At 38.0% G+C, this 19213-nt stretch overlaps 1 protein-coding gene across 1 annotated transcript in view; it reads right to left on the bottom strand.

The window, feature by feature from the left end:
• Positions 1-19213, bottom strand: part of LOC150076579 (putative receptor-type tyrosine-protein phosphatase mosPTP-1) — a 995686-nt gene that overhangs the window by 139614 nt on the left and 836859 nt on the right. The window lies entirely within an intron of this gene.

Below are 19213 nucleotides of genomic sequence, written 5' to 3'. Positions count from 1 at the left end.
TGATGGAAACGTTTAAAGACTTGAAATAGATTTACGGAGATGAATGTCTGTCCTGTGTGTGTGTGTGTCAGCCAGTTTCCTTTCAAACTGAAGGAAAACATCGAGAGAGTCTGCAATCCTGTGAACGAAGACCAAAGAATCAAAACTCGTATGATCACTGATGTGTTGAACATTAAGAAAGAAACAGTTCATAACATTTTAAAAAATGATTTAGGGAAACAAAAGATTTGTTCTTGATTTGTGCCATACAGCTTTAACCTGGAGCACAAACAAAAAAGGAATCGAGTGTTGTCACGATTTATTTGAATGTTGAAGATGACCGATATTTTGAAGCAAATTGTGACAGGTGATGAGACTTTGTGTTTCCAATATGACCTGGAGATGAAAAAACAAAGTATGGAGTGGCGATCACAGAGCTTAACCAGGCAGAAAAAGATTCAACCCGAGAAATCTCACGTCAAAATGATGCTGATCATTTTCTTTGAATTGACGGAATCGTTCACAAGGAATTTGCCCCTCATGGCACAACATTCAATGGCCACTAATATTTGGGTGTCATGTATTGTCTGTAAGAGTGCATGAGTGAGTAAGATGAGACTTGTTCAAAATAAGCAGCTGGCTGCTGTTCCAGAAAAACGCACCCTACGCAAAGCCCTCAAACCCGAAGCTGTTTTTAGTGAAAAAAGCGATCACAACTAACGAGCACCAAATCGAGTACCTGATCACCCTATTTGGCATCATCGGACTATTATTTATCCCCAAAAATTAAGAGGGCTGTGAAAGCATAACATTAAGACCATCCAGGAGGGAGTGGTGTAGCAGTATTAACAGTGCTTCCAGGATTTAACTATTCTAAGCATTATGTAGTCATACAGAGATTAATCAAAATATGTAACCATTTTCAGCCCTTAGCATTATTTATTTATTTTTAATTTTGTTATTTAATTGGCAGATTATGTAGAAACTTGGATGAACTGAAGTGTCGCTATGGATAAAGGTTGGTTGGTTACTTGCTGTTTTATAGCATATTGGCAACTAAGACTATAATGTGCCAAGTTAGAAAATGAAGAAACACATCAGAAATATTTTTGACGTGGTAACCTGATCAGGTTACCACGTCAAAAGATGGAAATGTTTTACATAAAAATATATATTTAAATAGGAGTATATAAATTGAGGGATTGTAAAAAGTTAAAAACATTAAACATTCCATCTCTGACATTTAAAATCTTGATGAGAGTAACTGGTTCAGCCAGATGAAAATTTCTAAAATATCGACAGCATACATCGGTGAAAAGTGGACATGCAGTAAAAATATAACGAATGGTTAAAATAGTTTTACATTTCTCTCACACAGTGGGTTATGCGCCCTCAGCAAATAGGAGTGAGTCAGATGACTGTGACCTACATGGAGCCAAGCAAGAACTTCCTCTCTTCAGACACTGCACAGACTGGACTGCCATTGCATGATTACAGGCTTAACCATATATAATTTATTTATGGCCTGTCTGTGCCATTAATCTTGCAAATTGGGAATATAATCTACTCTGTATTATTTGCCTCTAGTCGTATAGGTAATTGACAGACAATGATTGATTTGGGTATTTTACTGGTGCATCAGCTTCTATGGCTATTGTGCGCCAAACTTATGATTTGTAATTTATTCACTAATGTCTTTTATATCAAATTATATTAGTTTATAGGTTTCAGAAACTGGAAACTTCAGATATATTAGGTCTATCTGCCAATAGCGTTTGTAATGAAACAGTGTCCATTGCTTTTAAGGATTTAAAAGAAATTTGTTGTTCTAGTATAAAGTTAGAGCAGTCAAGCAAAATATGTTGGACTGTTAGCACTGTTTGACAGCCAGAGCACCAAGGTGGAGATTCAGCTCGGGGCAGGTGGGAGTGGGTAACATTAATATGCCCAATTCTTAGTCTATCTAGTGTAATTTCTTGTTGTTTTGTTGTTGTTATGGGGGTTTGATGGCACATAAGCTGCTATATGCGCATAAGCTATAATGCACATATTCATTTATTATATAAGGAAATTAGAAATTTTTGTAAAATCAGAAATGATTAAAAAGTCCAGTTTGCTTGAGGTAGTTGAAAAATTCGGAAATATTTTCCTTGTCACCAATGAGATTCTCTAAAGTTATTGGTTTATCAAGATTTACCAGTGATAGCAGGGTTGAAGTTCTGTCTTGTATATAGTATGGGCAGCGATGAGAATGTGTTTCACAGTCAGATTTATATAACAATGTGGACACTGTGGTGAATCATTTCAGTGAGTAAATAAAGGTGGGTCAGACGAGTATGACCTATTCTTGCTCTTGAAACGACTACTTCTTCTCATCTTGATGTACTGACACTGGAGTGCAAAATTTTCGGATCCTGTTTAAACTGCAAGAGTTTAAAATTTATTATTAGTTTGAGAGCCAGATTGTTGTCCATTCTGATAGGCATGCAACATGAATGATTTGTGCATAGTCTGATGCTGAAACAGGGATATTCTTTAAATCTAAGGTGGTTGGACCTTTTGCAGCTTTGTCAGCAAGTTCATTGCCAAAAATACCAGAATGTGCTGTAATCCAACAGAAGGAAACTACTTTGTGGAGTTTTACAATCTGTAGTAACAAGTTTCTAATTTCATCAGGAACAGGATAATGCTAAGATTGAGCTGAGGGAATCAATGTAAACAACAGATTTTAAAGAACAGTCAACAGAGATTTATAAAATCTCTGTTCTGACTGTTCTTTAAAATCTGTTGTTTACACTGATTCCCTCAGCTCAATCTTAAGCTTTATGTAATTCTTCAGATAAAGTTCACTTTGTTTCTAAAGCTAATTTAATTGCATATAATTTGGCTGAGAAAATGCTAAATTTAGATGGAAGGGATGCTGAAATAGTGGTATTCAGAAACACTGTGGCTGCTCCAACATTTGAATTAGATTTAGAGCCATCTGTGTATATTAGAGAAAAATCAATATACCTTTGATTGTGATCAGCATGAAGTTGTCTGACATTTCAAGCTTGCAAAATTATCTTTCCCCACTGACAGAAGTACATCTCACAGGTTGGTAAAGAGGAGGAACTCATGGTGGTTGAGGACAAGTTGCTACCTGTTGTACGGAATGGATGGAAGCATTCCAAACCTGCATCAGTTCAACAAGGAGAAAACCAGTTGGTTTTACTATGCCAGGTTTATTTCTCTAGAAGTTTTCTAATGGTGGATTGAAAAGGTATGACTGAATGGGATGCGAGGCACAACTTTGTATCTCAACAGCGTGCAATACTCAATTAGCATTAGTAGAGGCATTTGATGCAAGAAAGCAAGCTAGATTTCTCTATTAACTGGGTAGATATCGCACAGAGAATGAATACGATTGAACTGTGGTACGCTTTTAAAAACATTAATCACAGATGCCTTGAATGCGTATATACCATTAAAAAAATACTCCACAAGGAGGGTTCCAAGTTGGATGACTAGTGAAGTTGCCGCATTACTTGAGCAGAAAAAGGTGGCATGGAAAGGTTACAGAACAATAAAAAGTACTGAAGCCTATAACAGCTACAAGGTGATGTGTAATAGAGCCACAGAAAAGGTTCGACAGGCAAAGGCAGTTTATGAGAAATCACTAGCAAACAGAGCAAAGAGGGGGGATAAAGAATTCTTCACATATATAAATGCCAAGAAGAGCAGGACAAACCAGATCGGACCTTTATGTAAGGGAAAGGGGGATAGTAATAAATACAACCAGCTGCCGTTGCAGATGAACTCAACAGTTATTTTGCACCGATATTTACAAATGAAAAGCCTTTTGTGGCAAAGGGAAATTGTGGGAGCGAAGTTAAAAAATATGTAATTAATGATATTGAAATTTCGCAAGATTATTTAATGAAAAAACTTTCGAGCCTACAGAGCAGTAAGGCTCCTGGAGTTGATGGAATATACCCTATAATCTTAAGAGAGGCGGCAAGCGAGTGCATTGAACCATTGAGGCTAATTATGTGAGCATCACTAGACTCTGGGGAGATTCCCTTGGATTGGAAAAGTGCAAATGTATCTCCCATACATAAGGGTGGCTCTAAAAGTGAAGGTGGAAATTATCGACCTATAAGTCTGACTTCACTAGTAGGGAAAATCATGGAGGCAATGATCAAGGGTGGAATTCAGGATCATTTGGATCGAATTGAAATTCTCAAGGATACTCAGCATGGTTTCGTAAAGGGAAAATCATGTTTAACAAATCTGGTTCGCCATTTCGAAAGGGTCACTCACGAGCTGGATTTAGAGAATAATTTCGACATTGTTTATTTAGATTTCAGCAAAGCTTTTGACTCAGTCCCATATGAGCGGTTGCTTTATAAGCTGGAACAGGTTGGAATCACTGGGAAAATCCTTGGATAGAAGGATGGCTTCAGGGCAGGAGGCAGAGGGTTGTGATAAATGGCTATTCCTCAGATTGGGTTGATGTAAGAAGTGGGGTTCCCCAAGGATCAGTATTAGGACCACTGTTGTTTTTAATTTTCATAAACGACATCAATGAAGGGATAGAGGGCGTGATGTCTAAATTTGCAGATGATGTTAAAATTGGTAGAGTAGTTAATGATCACTGTCAAGCTGAGCTTTTTCAGAGAGACCTAGATAGACTTCAGGAATGGTCAGAAAAATGGTAGCTGTGCTTTAATCCAACAAAGTGTAAGGTATTACACCTGGGAAACAGTAATCCCAAAATAACTTATTCACTTGGTGGAGTTCAACTAAACCCAGTACTGGAGGAAAGGGACTTGGGTGTTAAGATATGGTCAGACATGAAATTCTCTGATCATTGTAAACAGGTTGCAAGGAAGGCCCATGGTGTCCTAGCGATGATCTATCGAACTTTTGCAAGTAGAGATAGGGACGTGATAATCCCATTATATAAGGCTTATGTTAGACCACACTTGGAATACTGTGTTCAAGTATGGAGACCGCACCTAAAGAAAGACATCGAGCTTCTTGAAAGGGTGCAAAGAAGGGTAACTTGCCTGGTGAGATCGGCAAAAGGGCGTCCTTATGAAAAAAGACTTTGAATATGTGGGTTACAGAGTTTAGAAACTAGACACCTTAGAGGAGACTTGATTAAGGTGTTTAAGGCTCTGAGAGGCATCAGTAAAATGAATGAGGACAAAATTTTCAAGATTATAAATGATGCTAGAACTAGGGGACATAAATTCAAGTTACGGGGGGAAATGTTTAGATTGGATTGCAGGAAGTTTTATTTTAGCCAGCGAGTTATAAATTACTGGAATAAGTTGCCTTCATGGGTAGTAGAGGCCGACAGTTTGGGGAAATTCAAAGGTCATCTGGATAGTACTTTCAGGTAAGGGAAGCGCATAGGATGATAGGTTTAATTTCCTTTTTATTTATTTTTTATTTTATTTTTTTTATTTATTAATTATTATTAATTAGTTATTTATTTTATTTATCTATTTATTTATTTATTTTTTGTTTTTATCATTGTTTTGTTCGGATTTTTTTTTTTTTTTTTTTTTGGCTGGTGCAGCAGGCTTTCTTGCATCATGCGGCCGTTACTAATACTAATACTATGCAGCATCAGCCAAAAAAAAAAAAAAAATAAAGTAAAATAAATAAATAAAAAATAACCACTTCCACTTCACCCCTCTGTTCGTTCGAAATACCTGTCCAGCTGAACCTTAAACTTATTTAGGCTATCAACTTCCACGACAAGGGATGGAAGTCTGTTCCACCTACCAATCACCCACTGGCTAAAGGCAAATTTCCGCACATCTATCCTACATCTGTCTTTCCTCAATTTGAACTTATGCCCTCTCAGGTGATTATTCTGAGCAAGAGGAAGAATCCCATCTGCATTGAGCATGCTCAAACCATTCAAGGCTTTGTACACCTCTATCAGATCACCTCGCTGGTGCCTAGTCTCCAGACACTGTAATTCGCAAAACTTAAGCCTTTCTTCGTAAGAGCACCCCTTCGTTCCATTCATTAATCTTGTTGCTCTTCTCTGTACTCGTTCCAGCAGCTCTACATCCTTCTCGAAATGAGGCCTTCAGGCCTGTATACAGTACTCTAGGTGTGGTCTGACCATTGCCTTATACAAGGGAATAATCACCTCCTTATCCCTGCTATAAAAATTCCTATATATCATTGACAATACACCATGAGCTACTCTTGCAGCCCGTCTGCACTGCTCAGAGAACTTCATATCTGCCTGCACAACCACCCCCAGGTCCCTTTCATTCTCTACCACTGTCAGTGTAGTACCACAGAGTTGATACGTTGCTCTGGGGTTGCTGTTTCCCATATGTAGTACTTTACATTTGTCAATGTTAAACTTCATTTGTCACCTCTCAGCCCATCTGCTCAACCTTTCCAGATCCTGTTGCAGCAGCATAGTGTCAGTAGTGTCCTTGACAACCCTGCCAACCTTCGTATATCATCTGCAAACTTGGAAATTAAGCTGGAAATTGAGCCCTTGATATACCATCATCAATATCATTTATAAATACACAGAACAATAAAGGACCCAATACTGAACCCTGAGGGACTCCACTAATAACATTAGTCCACGATGAGTAGTGTCCATTGATTACCACTCTCTGTCTTCTCCCCCCCCCCAATATGTTGAACTGGATCAAGCCAGTGTAATGCACTCATTCTGGCAGAATCATAGATGGGGGCTCCGCAATCAAGACTGGATTTGATAAATTGTATAATCAAAGTAAGGAGGTACTATCTGCACCCCATGGCAGGGCAGATAATGTTCTAAGTATGTTTATCTTTTTTTTTTTAGACAAGCAGCATGTACTTTTTTTAATTTATTAAAAAAAGTAACAAATTACCTCAATCTTTTTTGTGGAATACAATCTTTCGTGCAATCTTTTTTAATATATTAAAAAATTGTGGAAGTTATTGAGCCCTGTAGCTCTGAATTTTTTACTAGTACTTTTTTAATATGTATTTTTATATGTATGTATTTTTTAAATGTATTTTTAATTTGTATTTTAATATGTATTTTATTTAGTGATATCTACAGCTGTCGTTCAACAGATCTCGTGTTTTGGTAATGACAGGAGAGGGAAAGATCACTGCATAAAAGTAAGTCTATACACTAGAATAGAATAGATTCTGTCACTTTAGTGACAGAATCTATTCTAAGATCAAAAAGAGTGACACTCAGTACTGATCCCTGTGGAACACCTTCTTCTTGAATGAAAGTTGCTGAAAGGGCATGTTGGTATCGAACTTGGAATGATCTACTATATAGAAAATTCTTCACAAATATAGGGATGCTGTCCCGCAGACCAAGAGAGTAAAGTTCTCTCAGTATACTATGCCGCCAGGTGGTGTCAAAAGACTTTTCTATATCTATTAGACCATTACTAGATATTTGTAATTAACAAAGGCATTACGAATGGCAAATTCAGCCTTAACCATAAGCATGACCTGTTTTGATGAAAGCCATGTTGACTATTGCTCATTAACTGGTTGGACTCAATGATTCAGATTAGTACTGTGGACAATTTTTTCTAGGATTTTGCTGAGGCAGCTTGAGAGAGATATTGGTCTATAGCTATGGGGATTCGTTGGATCTTTTCCAGGCTTTAGGAATGCCAAAACAGTAGAATGATGCCAAGATGCTGGATAAACATTTTCTAGAAAAATTCGGTTGAAAAAGACCAGGAGAAGGCACAAAGCTTTGCCACCAAAGTGTTGTAGCATGATATAATAGATCCCATCTGGTCCGGCAGTACCATTGTGAGCTGTTCCAACAGCATGCAAGAGTTCAGAGTATTGCAGAGGTTTGTTATATGGCAGAAAGAGGGCAGTTTGAAAGTTAATAGAACACTGTTCTACAGTGTTCTTAATTCTTTGAAATGATGGAATATAAGCTGAATGCACTGAGACTTCAGCAAAAGTGTTGCCCAAAGCATTTGTAATATCTAAAGGACTAGATAGATCTCCCCCATTCCAGGAAAGGATTGGAGACGGTACGGTAGGAAACTTAGCAGAAATTTGTCAATTTTTTTTCCATATTATTTTGGTGTCAGTGTTTTTGTTAATGCTTGATTAAAAACGGATCCAGGATTCTTTCTTGGCTTGCCTTGCCTTTGTATGAAACGTGCTTTTGCCTTTGACTTCTAATTTATCAGATTGGCTGCTGTTGGGTATTGCTGAAACAAATTCCAGGATTTATTTTTTGCTTTTGTGCATTTCTCATTCCACCAATAATTATAATGCTTTCGACCCAGGGGATTTGATAGCGGTATTGTGTCTTTAGCCACATTTAGGAGATGCAACTTGATGTATTCTGTCAAATCATCAATAGGATGGAGATGGATTTTTTTCTCATCGAAAGATACTGATAACTGGAATTTTGCCCAGTTTGCTCAGGCAAATTTCCATTTTCTGCAGGGTTGAGCTAGAGGAGTCTGTGATAATAATAGGTTGCATACAATTGGGAAGTGATCACTGCCCACAGGATTATTAATAACATACCGCACAATGGTTGGAACCAGTACTGGAGAACAAATTGAGAGATCTATTGCTGAGGTATGTCCAGTTGGCAGCTGTACATGCGTGGGTGCAGCAGTATTAAGTATGGTGAGATTTAGTGCCTCTAAAAATCTTTCAATTAGTTGACCCCATATATCTAAGGGGTGGTGCTCATTAAAGTCCCCTAATATACAGACTGTTGAAGGTATCTGTATGAAGAGGTGTTCAAGTCCTTTTAAAGAGTAAATATGGTTCAGCAGTAGTAAATATAGTTCAGCAGTTCATGAGAAAAATGTTACTGCAATATAGAGAGTTATACGAACAGCAACAACTTCTATTTCCGTTTGAAGTGGTATATGTTTAGTTGGGATGTTTGAATTTACAAGGATTGCCACACCACCATGGCAGCATTAGCTGTATTTCGATCTCTTTTATAAAGGCAATAATTCTTTATCGAAGGAGAAAGTTGCAAGGTTAGGTACGTTTCCCGAAGACAAAGGGAAACTGAAGAATAACGATTAATTAGATCTTGGATATCATCTGTATCTTGGATATCATCTGTATTTCAACAAAAGCCTCTGCAGTTCCATTGTAAAATACAAGGTATTATTTGTGTTTAGTTGATGCAGCTGATTCTGACTGCTTTTTGAAGATGACTGGTTCATGATGTTCCAATTTTTGTTTGTCTTTTTTTAGGAAAACTGGCTTCACACATGAGGAATTATTAAGGTTTGAAAATGGCAGAAGGTTATCAAATTGTAGCAGAATTAAATTAATTCTGCTACAATTTGATAACTAAATTTGTATTAAATTAATGATTTTGTAATAACTGAGAGCAAAGTGGAGGAGAAATTGTCAAAGTTAAACATAAGAAAGGCACCTGGGGTAGATGGGATCTATCCAGTTATATTAAAGGAGGCAGCAAAGCAACTAAGCAAACCCTTAGCCATAATTATGAGAGCGTCCTTGAACTCAGGGGAGGTTCCCACGGACTGGAGATGTGCAAATGTATATCCAATTCACAAAGGGGGATCGAAGGGTGACACGAGTAATTACAGACCAGTTCGTTTAACTTCTGTTCCTGGTAAAATAATGGAGTCACTGGTTAAAGATGCATTGCAGGATCATCTAGAGAAGACTGCAGCAATAATTCAGACACAGCATGGGTTTGTTAAGGGAAAGTCTTGTCTGACAAATTTGATAGGATATTATGATGTGGTTACAAAGGAACTGGATGCAAAAAATAATTTTGATATCATATATTTTGATTTCAGGAAAGCTTTTGACACTGTTGCGCATGGAAGACTATTGTACAAATTGGAGCAGAATGGTATTAGGGGTAAGTTGCTACAATGGATAAAAGGATGGTTGAGTGGGAGAAGACAGAGGGTGGTAATCAATGGGTGCTGCTCTTCTTGGACTAATGTTATTAGTGGGGTCACACAGGGTTCGGTGTTAGGTCCACTGTTGTTTTGTATATTTATCAATGATATTGATAAATATACAAAAGTTTGCAGATGATACAAAGGTTGGCAGGGTTGTTAATGACAGTAATAGCAGTGTGCTACTACAACAGGATCTGGATAATTTGGGCAAATGGGCTAAGAAGTGGCAACTGAAGTTTAACCTTGACAAATGCAAATTACTGCATATGGGTAGAAGTAACCCCAGAGAAACGTACCAACTGTGTGGTACTACACTTAAGGTGGTAGAAAATGAAAAAGACCTGGGAGTAATTGTGCAGGTAGATATGAAGTTTTCTGAGCAATGCAGACAGGCTGCCAGGGCAGGTCATGGGGTTTTGTCAATGATATATAGGAATTTTGCTAGCAGGGAAAAGGAGGTGATTATTCCTCTGTATAAGGCAATGGTCAAGCCACACCTTGAGTACTGCATACAGGTCTGGAAGCCTCATTTTAGGAAGGAGATTTACTTGAGCGTGTACAGAGAAGGGCAAGATTGGTGAGGGGAATGAAGGGATCCTCTTATCAAGAGAGGTTCAAGTTCTGCAAATTGCAGTGGCTGGAGACTAGGCACCTGCGCGGTGATCTGATTGAGGTGTATAAGGCCTTGAATGGGTTCAGCACGCTGAATTCTGATGGGATCCTTCCACTTGTTCAGATTACGAACCTAAGGGGGCATAAATTCAAATTAAGAAAGGACAGATGTAGAATAATGTGCAGAAATTTGCCTTTAGCCAGCGGGTGGTTAATTGCTGGAACAAACTTCCATCTATCGTTGTGGAAGTTGATAGGTTGAATAAATTTAAGGAGGAACTGGACAGGCATTTGGAGGGAATGGTGTCATTTTTTTTTTTTTTTTTGGCTGATGATGCATAAGCTCATACACTTGCTTTCTTGCATCACATGCCACTACTACTACTACTGGATTTTCCTCTAATTCTTTGGGATCGTGGCTTATGACCACAATGTCATCTGCAAATCGTAAATGGTTTAGGTACTCTCTGTTCACATTGACTCCTTTCTGCGACCAGTCTAATCTTTTTAAAGCTTTCTCAAGGGCCGCAATAAACAGCTTCGGAGATACTGTGTCTCCTTGTCAAACTCCTTTGTCGATTTTAAATTGCCTCTTGTCTTTGTCTAGTCTAATAAAGGAGGTAGCACTCTCATATATTTTCTACAAAATCATAATACAGTCGGTCCTCGTATAACACGTGTTTACATTACACGAATTCGATCATACACGATTTATAAATAGGGGAACGTTATCTTATATAACACAAACCGAATTCGCTTATGCACAATTCACCTTTGTGTTTACAAGAAATGGCAGTCGAACGCGGAATCACCCCAATCGAACGCAACACGATAGGAATGAAGAAGATTCCGAAAATGTATTTATGTGTTTTATATCAGTGAAGGGGAAACACATTTCACCATAATAACGTAAAAACCAACACAATTCCAGCTATCGGTATAATCGCAAATGCAATTAGATGGAGTTTACTACCAGTTTGTAACAGATTCCATTAGCAGAAACGCAACTGGAAATTGTTTTTATTGTTTTATGGTAGTAACCCGTAGAAATGTGCTTTAGTAAAATGTGAGGTGTTAATAGTGTATCTCTGCCTTTACGGTGTTGTTTATTCAGTTGCTATACGCGCGCAGCTTTGTTTATGTGTATCAAGCGTGCCTCCTCGTTTTGTAATTGTGCTTTATTCCCTAAAAATGAGTAAGGTGTGAAAAGGAAGCATCCTGGCGAAGACACTGCAGATTCAGAGAGAGAAAAAAAAAAAAAAGCAATATCGATAAACAGAGGCGGACTGGGTCAAAATTCTTACCCGGGAAAATTTATAGTGGCCTCATACTACGGTTTATGGCCAAAATCACACCGGCCTCCGGCCCACCGGGGTTTCCCTGGTAAGGCTTATGGCCAGTTCGCCGCTGTCGATAGAGAAAAAAATATGAAATTGTGAAACGCTTTGAGTGAAATGAAAGATCATATGATATTGCACGTGCTACAGATCTAAATGCGGCAACGCCGAGAATTACAAAGAATGTGGAGAAAATAAAAACAACTTTCATAGCGGGAACAACTCAAAGTGTAATTAAAATCCATTAGATTAAGACACAAAGAATTGGAAGAGATGGAACAGCTGTTATCTGTTTGGATAGAAAATAAAACAAAAAACAAGTTTGCTTACGATAGAAGCAAAAGCATTAGCAATATTTTATTACATAATAGTCGTAATAAAATACGTTAAGCGTTTTATTACGACTTACGTATTATAATTTATACTTACGTATTATAAAATACGTAAGTATTTTATTACGACTATTTTATTTAATATAATAAATTTTTTACGAATAAAATACGCATTTTATTCGTAAAAAATACTTTTATAGTATTAAAAAATACTAAAAATACTTTATTATAATATAATAAAAAATATTTATTTTTTATTATTTATTATATTATAATAAAAATATATTATATTTTTTATTATGTATTTTAATCGTTATAAAATACGTAAGTATTTTGTAACGATTAAAATTACCCGATTATTTATTGTGTTTGGTAATGTTTTGGTTCCATATGTGTGTTCAATCTTGGGTGGTCGGCACCTAACCCCACTTTTCCCATAGGGCCTGTTGTTTATATTGCACGATTTTGAATTGCACGAGGGTTTCTAGGAACACAACTATCGTGCTATACGAGGACAGACTGTATATAAGGTATCCATGCCTCGTCTTCCCAGTTCCCGAAACATTGCCTTATGCTGTATGGAGTCAAATGCCTTTTCATAATCCATAAATGCCAGGCATAATGGTGTTTTATATTCATTTACTTTCTCTGTTAGCTGTGATATTACGTGAAGGTGATTCATAGTTGAGAATCCTGTCCTAAAGCCAGCTTGCTCTTTCGGTTGATTGTCATCAAGTATTCTTTCTTATCTATTAGTAATGACCCTTGTGAACAACTTGTAGATGTGGGATAACATGCTAATTGGTCTATAATTTCCAATTTCTGATTTATCTCCTTTCTTATGCAGCAAAACTATGATTGCATTATTCCACTGCTTACGTGTCACACCTTTTCTAATGCACTTTGTGAAGAGCCTTGCCAGTTTTTGTGTTATGTCTCTTCCTCCAAATTTTAACAACTTCACAGTAACTTCATCTTCCCCCAGGGCTTTCTGATTGTTCATTTTCTTCAATGCATGTTCTACTTCATCAGGAAGAATATCGGGTATGTGTATGTGTTGCTACTTTGCAATCCATCTTCCCCACTGCTGGCATAATTCCCCTGCTCCTTGTATAATTCTCTATAGTAGTCTTCTGCTATTTGAATTATGCCTTCTCTGCTGTTTATAAGTACACCATCGCTATTCTTCAGTTTCAGTATCATTTGTCTTTCTGTATTACTGCTCATGGCTGCTGATTTAAATCCTTTGTTTTCCCTTAATGCTTGTTCTACTTTTCTTGTGTTAAATCTTCTTATGTCCTCTCTGAGTCTCTTTCTAATGGCTTTGCATAACTCAGTATACTCAATTTTCTCCCTGTCAGTGTTTTTCTTGCTCTTCATTTGTCGTCTTCGGTTCATCAAAATAATAGTATATGCTTGGGTAAATGTTCAACCAATAATGAACTTCTATCAGCTATTTTTTCTGAAAAAAGCTGATAGAAGTAACGTAACAGAAATTCTTACTTACCCTAAGACAAATACGGGCGTCACTTTCTCTACGTAAAAGACGGTTGGAATTGAAAAATCCCGATCCAGTCTAATTAGCCCACCATACCATAAAAGTGTGAGAACATAGAGGAATACCATAAAAGCGTGAGATCATATTATAGAGGAAGCAAACACATGGGAAAATGAAACAAGTTTTTAGTTACGTCTGATTGTGAGATTCGTATTACGCAGATTTCAACAAATTTTCCATGAAAAAAAGATTACTGGTATGTATTGTTGCGAACAATACAAATGGCCCTCAGTCCCCAGCGGCTTTCACTCTCCCTCTTACGGCAGCGAGGGGATCAGAGTGGAAGCAGAGGGTGCTAAGAATCTCTGGGTACGACCAGGCTGCCATGCATGGAAATTGAACCTGGCATGTTATAATGTACGATCACTCATCGGTGAAGACAGGATATTAGAGCTGGAAAAGGAATTAGAAAATGTGAATTGGAATATCATTGGTTTGGCTGAAACAAGAAGAAGAAATGAATCACTTATAAGTTTATCAAGTGGAAATCTCCTGTACACTAATGGAAACAGTGAAAGGAGTGAAGGTGGAGTTGGGTTTCTGGTCCATAAAGATTTTAAAAACAACATTTTGGAATTCAAAAGTACATCACCAAGGGTGTCAAGACTAATACTCAAGATTTCTAAGAGGTACAAGCTAAAGATTATAATGATTTATGCACCAACATCGAGCCATGATGATGAAGAGGTTGAAGAAATGTACACTGAAATTGAGAGTCTTCTAGATGAGCAGAAAAAACACTACACTATTATTATGGGGGACTTCAATGCTAAGGTTGGAAAAAGGCAAAACAGCGCAGAAAGAGGAACTATAGGAAATTTTGGAATTGGTGAAAGAAATAAAAGAGGTGAAAGACTTGTGGAATTTGCAGAATCTCAAGGAATGTCAGTAATGAACACTTTTTTCAAGAAAAGGGTGAACAGAAAGTGGACATGGAAGAGTCCAAATGGATTAACAACTAATGAAATCGACTTCATCCTCACTAACAGAAGATATATTGTGAATGATGTTACCGTCCTGAATAAGGTAAATGTTGGAAGTGATCAGAGAATGGTAAGATGTACACTTGATATAGATGTAGGAAAGGAAAGGAAAAAACTGACTCGAGTAAATAATACAAAGGTCTTTGAAATAACAGAGGAGGAGAAAAAGCAGTATGTACTGGAACTTAAGAACAAGTTTGAGCTTCTGCAGACTGCTCAGGACCAAGATATCCACGAGGAATATTACAACTTTCTGAAAGTGTTAAAGCCCAAGAAACCTATAGGGAAACAGAAATCCAAAGAAGAAAAAATTAGTCAAGAAACACTTGTCATGATGAACCAAAGACGACAAATGAAGAGCAAGAAAAACACTGACAGGGAGAAAATTGAGTATACTGAGTTATGCAAAGCCATTAGAAAGAGACTCAGAGAGGACATAAGAAGATTTAACACAAGAAAAGTAGAACAAGCATTAAGGGAAAACAAAGGATTTAAATCAGCAGCCATGAGCAGTAATACAGAAAGACAAATGATACTGAAACTGAAGAATAGCGATGGTGTACTTATAAATAGCAGAGAAGGCATAATTCAAATAGCAGAAGACTACTATAGAGAATTATACAAGGAGCGAGAGAATGATACCAGCAGTGGGGAAGATGGATTGCAAAGTAGCAACCCTTGCGACATACCCGATATTCTTCCTGATGAGGTAGAACATGCATTGAAGAAAATGAAGAATCGGAAAGCCCCGGGGGAAGATGAAGTTACTGTAGAGTTGTTAAAATTGGGAGGAAGAGACATAACACAAAAACTGGCAAGGCTCTTCACAAAGTACATTAGAAAAGGTGTGATGCCTAAGCAGTGGAATAATGCAATCATAGTTTTGCTGCATAAGAAAGGAGATAAATCAGAAATTGGAAATTATAGACCAATTAGCTTGTTATCCCATATCTACAAGTTGTTCACAAGGGTCATTACTAACAGATTAGAAAGAATACTTGATGAGAATCAACCGAAAGAGCAAGCTGGCTTTAGGACAGGATTCTCAACTATGGATCACCTTCACGTAATATCACAGCTAATGGAGAAAGCAAATGAATATAAAACACCATTATGCCTGGCATTTGTGGATTATGAAAAGGCATTTGACTCTATACAGCATAAGGCAATGTTCCGGGCACTGGAAAGACAAGGCATAGATACTCCATATATTATGATTTTGAAGAAAACATATGAGAGTGCTACATCCTTTATTAGACTAGACAAAGACAGTAGGAAATTTAAAATCGAGAAAGGAGTTCGACAAGGAGACACAATATCTCCGAAGCTGTTTACTGCTGCCCTTGAGGAAGCTTTCAGAAGATTAGACTGGTCGCAGAAAGGAGTCAATGTGAATGGAGAGTACCTAAACCATTTACGATTTGCAGATGACATTGTGGTCATAAGCCACGATCCCAAAGAATTAGAGGAAAATCTTAATCAGTTATGCACAGTTAGTAAGGATTTTGGACTAAAGATGAATATGGCTAAAACAAAAGTAATGATGAACAAGTATGCCACGGAAAGGGAAATAATGATTGAAGGAGCAGTAATTGAAAAGGTGGAGTCATATACTTATCTGGGACAAGTTATTAGCTGGAATAATGATAAATGGCTGGAAGTCAAGAGAAAAATAAATTTTGGATGGATAGCATTCAGGAAATATAGTCACATACTGAAGAGCAATATCCCAGTTTGTCTGAAACGTAAAATAATGAATCAATGTATACTCCCCACCATGACTTATGGAAGTGAAACTTGGGCACTCACCAAAAGAATGGAAGAGAAGCTAAGAACTACACAGCGAAGAATGGAACGAATTATATTGGGAATCAGACTGTTAGATAAGAAGAGAAACACATGGATTAGGCAGCAAACTCAAGTAAAGGACATTCTTATCAAAACTAAAGAACTAAAATGGTCTTGGGCAGGACACATAGCTCGAAGACATGATGACAGATGGACTAAGAAAATAACAGAATGGTACCCAAGAGGAGCTAGAAGAAAACCTGGAAGACAAATGCGGAGATGGATAGATGAAATTCATGAGTTTTTGAGTAGTAAATGGATGGCCAGTGCTCAAAACAGAAAGAACTGGAAAGTTGCTGGAGAGGCCTTCATCCTGCAGTGGATTGAAAATGGCTGATGATGATGATTGTTGCGAGATCCAATATTCCTTACATTTCGAGGGTACATCTCTAAAACGGTGTTCACAGGCCGGCCGCTAGTCAGTACACCAGACCGAACCTATTGGTAACTCTCTAGGAGGCTTCCGGATCAGCTAGTGTATAATCTTGCGACCTCTACTCTGCTCGGAGGGAGTCCGAGTAGTGTGTATGCGGGGGAGCATTGTCGAGGCCACGTTATGTCAAGGATCTGGGTGTATTCTTACCATGTGTACGCCATATCGAAAAATTTCATTACTTCATACAGCATGTCCCACCCACATTTTCTTACTATTGAATATACCATGAATTGTCAAACTAATAGAGCCAGCTTATCTGCGAGGTTGTCACAGACATTCTCTCAGATATGCTAGACAAGCTGTACTTCCTAACTGGGAGTCTAAAACGCAGATGGAACTGATATTCGGGTGACACTCAAGTCAAGTGGACCAATTTCAGTGAAATCCGGACAGTCTCTGACAGACAAATCCTCTGCTTGCACCTTCACGATGGTGGGACTGTTAGTAATCCTGGGTATAACCTCCATGCACAAGTACTTGGTGGGTGACCAAACAGGTGTGAACCAACGCTAGCAGAGGTCGAGGTGTGGCGCCCACACCACATGGAGGAACGCCGCCCCTCTATGTTACCAGGCAGTACTAGGTGGTAGATGACTCTCATCAACCGGTGAAATACCACCACTTTGCTTATTGGAGGCTTGAAGTGGTGGAACCCTTTTTAGTCTCTAGAGCTAAGATCCAGTCAATCCTTCCCGATCTCTTCCATCATGCAATATGATTGATGACTTTTGAGGTTATGATAAACGTCGTGGCAAGATCCAATATTACTTACATTTCGAGTGTACAGCTCTAAAACGGTTTTCTCAGGGCAGCAGCAAGTTAGTACACCGGACCGAACCTATTGGTAACTCTCTAGAAGGCTTCTGGATCAGCTAGTGTATAATCTTGCTACCTCTACTCTGCCAGATAGTGACTGAGGGAGTCCGAGTAGTGTGTGTATGCAGAGAGCATTGTCGAGGCCACGTTATGTCAAGGGTCTGGATATATTCTTACCACGTGTACGCCACATCCAAAAATTTCATTACTTCACACAGCATGTTCCACCCACTTTTTCTTACTATTGAATACACCATGAATTGTCAAACTAATAGAGCAAGCTTATCTGCGAAAGGATCTAAATCTCCCAAGCACTTCCTAATTCATTTCACGAATATACTTGGTCTAAATTCTAATCTCAACGATGTCCATTTCCAGTTGCAGTCTGCCAAATCCCATGAACTTTTTCTGACAGAATCTCAGTTATCGGTTGATTCAACTACTGCTCATATCAGATGCCCAAATTATTTGCTGTATGATTCCTTTCTCCTCAAAGGTGGTACTTGTGCATATGTCCGTTCTGATATTCCCTGTCAGAGACTTGGCAATTTGGAATCTACTCTCTTTGATCTTCTCTGGCTCAAAATCTGTCTACCTCATTGTGTCATATTCATCTGTTGTCTCTACCGTTCTCCCAACTGTACTAATCACTTGGAGCTCTTTGACTTCCTCTCTTTGCAACTTGACTTTCTCCAGTCCAACTTTCCTAACAGTGAGGTAATTTTCCTTGGTGATTTTAATGTTTACAACTCCGGCTGGCTTCCGTTTTCTAGTCACACCGACCCAGCAAGTCGAGATGCTGAGGCTTTTGCAATTACTAATGATCTAGCACAGATTGTTCATTTACCTATAAGAATACCGGACAATCCTAATCATACAGCCAATACGCTTAATCTTTTTCTCACAAACAACCCTTCTAAGTACACGGTCGAAGTGAGAGGTCCTTTAGGCACTTCAGATCACAACTTGGTGATTGTCTCTTCTCCAATGGAACCTTTATCTCAATGCTCATCCCAACCTCATGTTGTTTGGCATTACAAGAATGCAAAATGGGATGACCTGCGAGAATTCTTTTCTTCTTTTCCTTGGTCAGATTACTGTTTCAAAACTTCTGATGTCAACGTTTGCTCAGATCGTGTCAGTGAAATTATTCTTGCAGGAATGGAATCCTTTATCCCACACTCCACTTTAAAATCTCGCCCTTTATCTAAACCTTGGTTTTCCAATAAATGTGCTAAGGCTGTTCAAGAGAAGAATGTTGCATATCGTAATTGGCTTGTTTCTAATTCTTCAGTGTCATTTTCTGCCTACACCAAAGCTTGCAACAATTGTAAAGCAGTTATTAATCAGTCTAAACTAGAGTTTGAACAGGCTAAGAGTAGAAAATTT

This window comes from Mastigoproctus giganteus, chromosome 13 (assembly GCF_048544385.1).
Source record: "Mastigoproctus giganteus isolate SK-2022 chromosome 13, ASM4854438v1, whole genome shotgun sequence".
Classification (NCBI taxonomy): domain Eukaryota; kingdom Metazoa; phylum Arthropoda; class Arachnida; order Uropygi; family Thelyphonidae; genus Mastigoproctus; species Mastigoproctus giganteus.
This window is presented reverse-complemented; position numbering and strand designations above follow the sequence as displayed.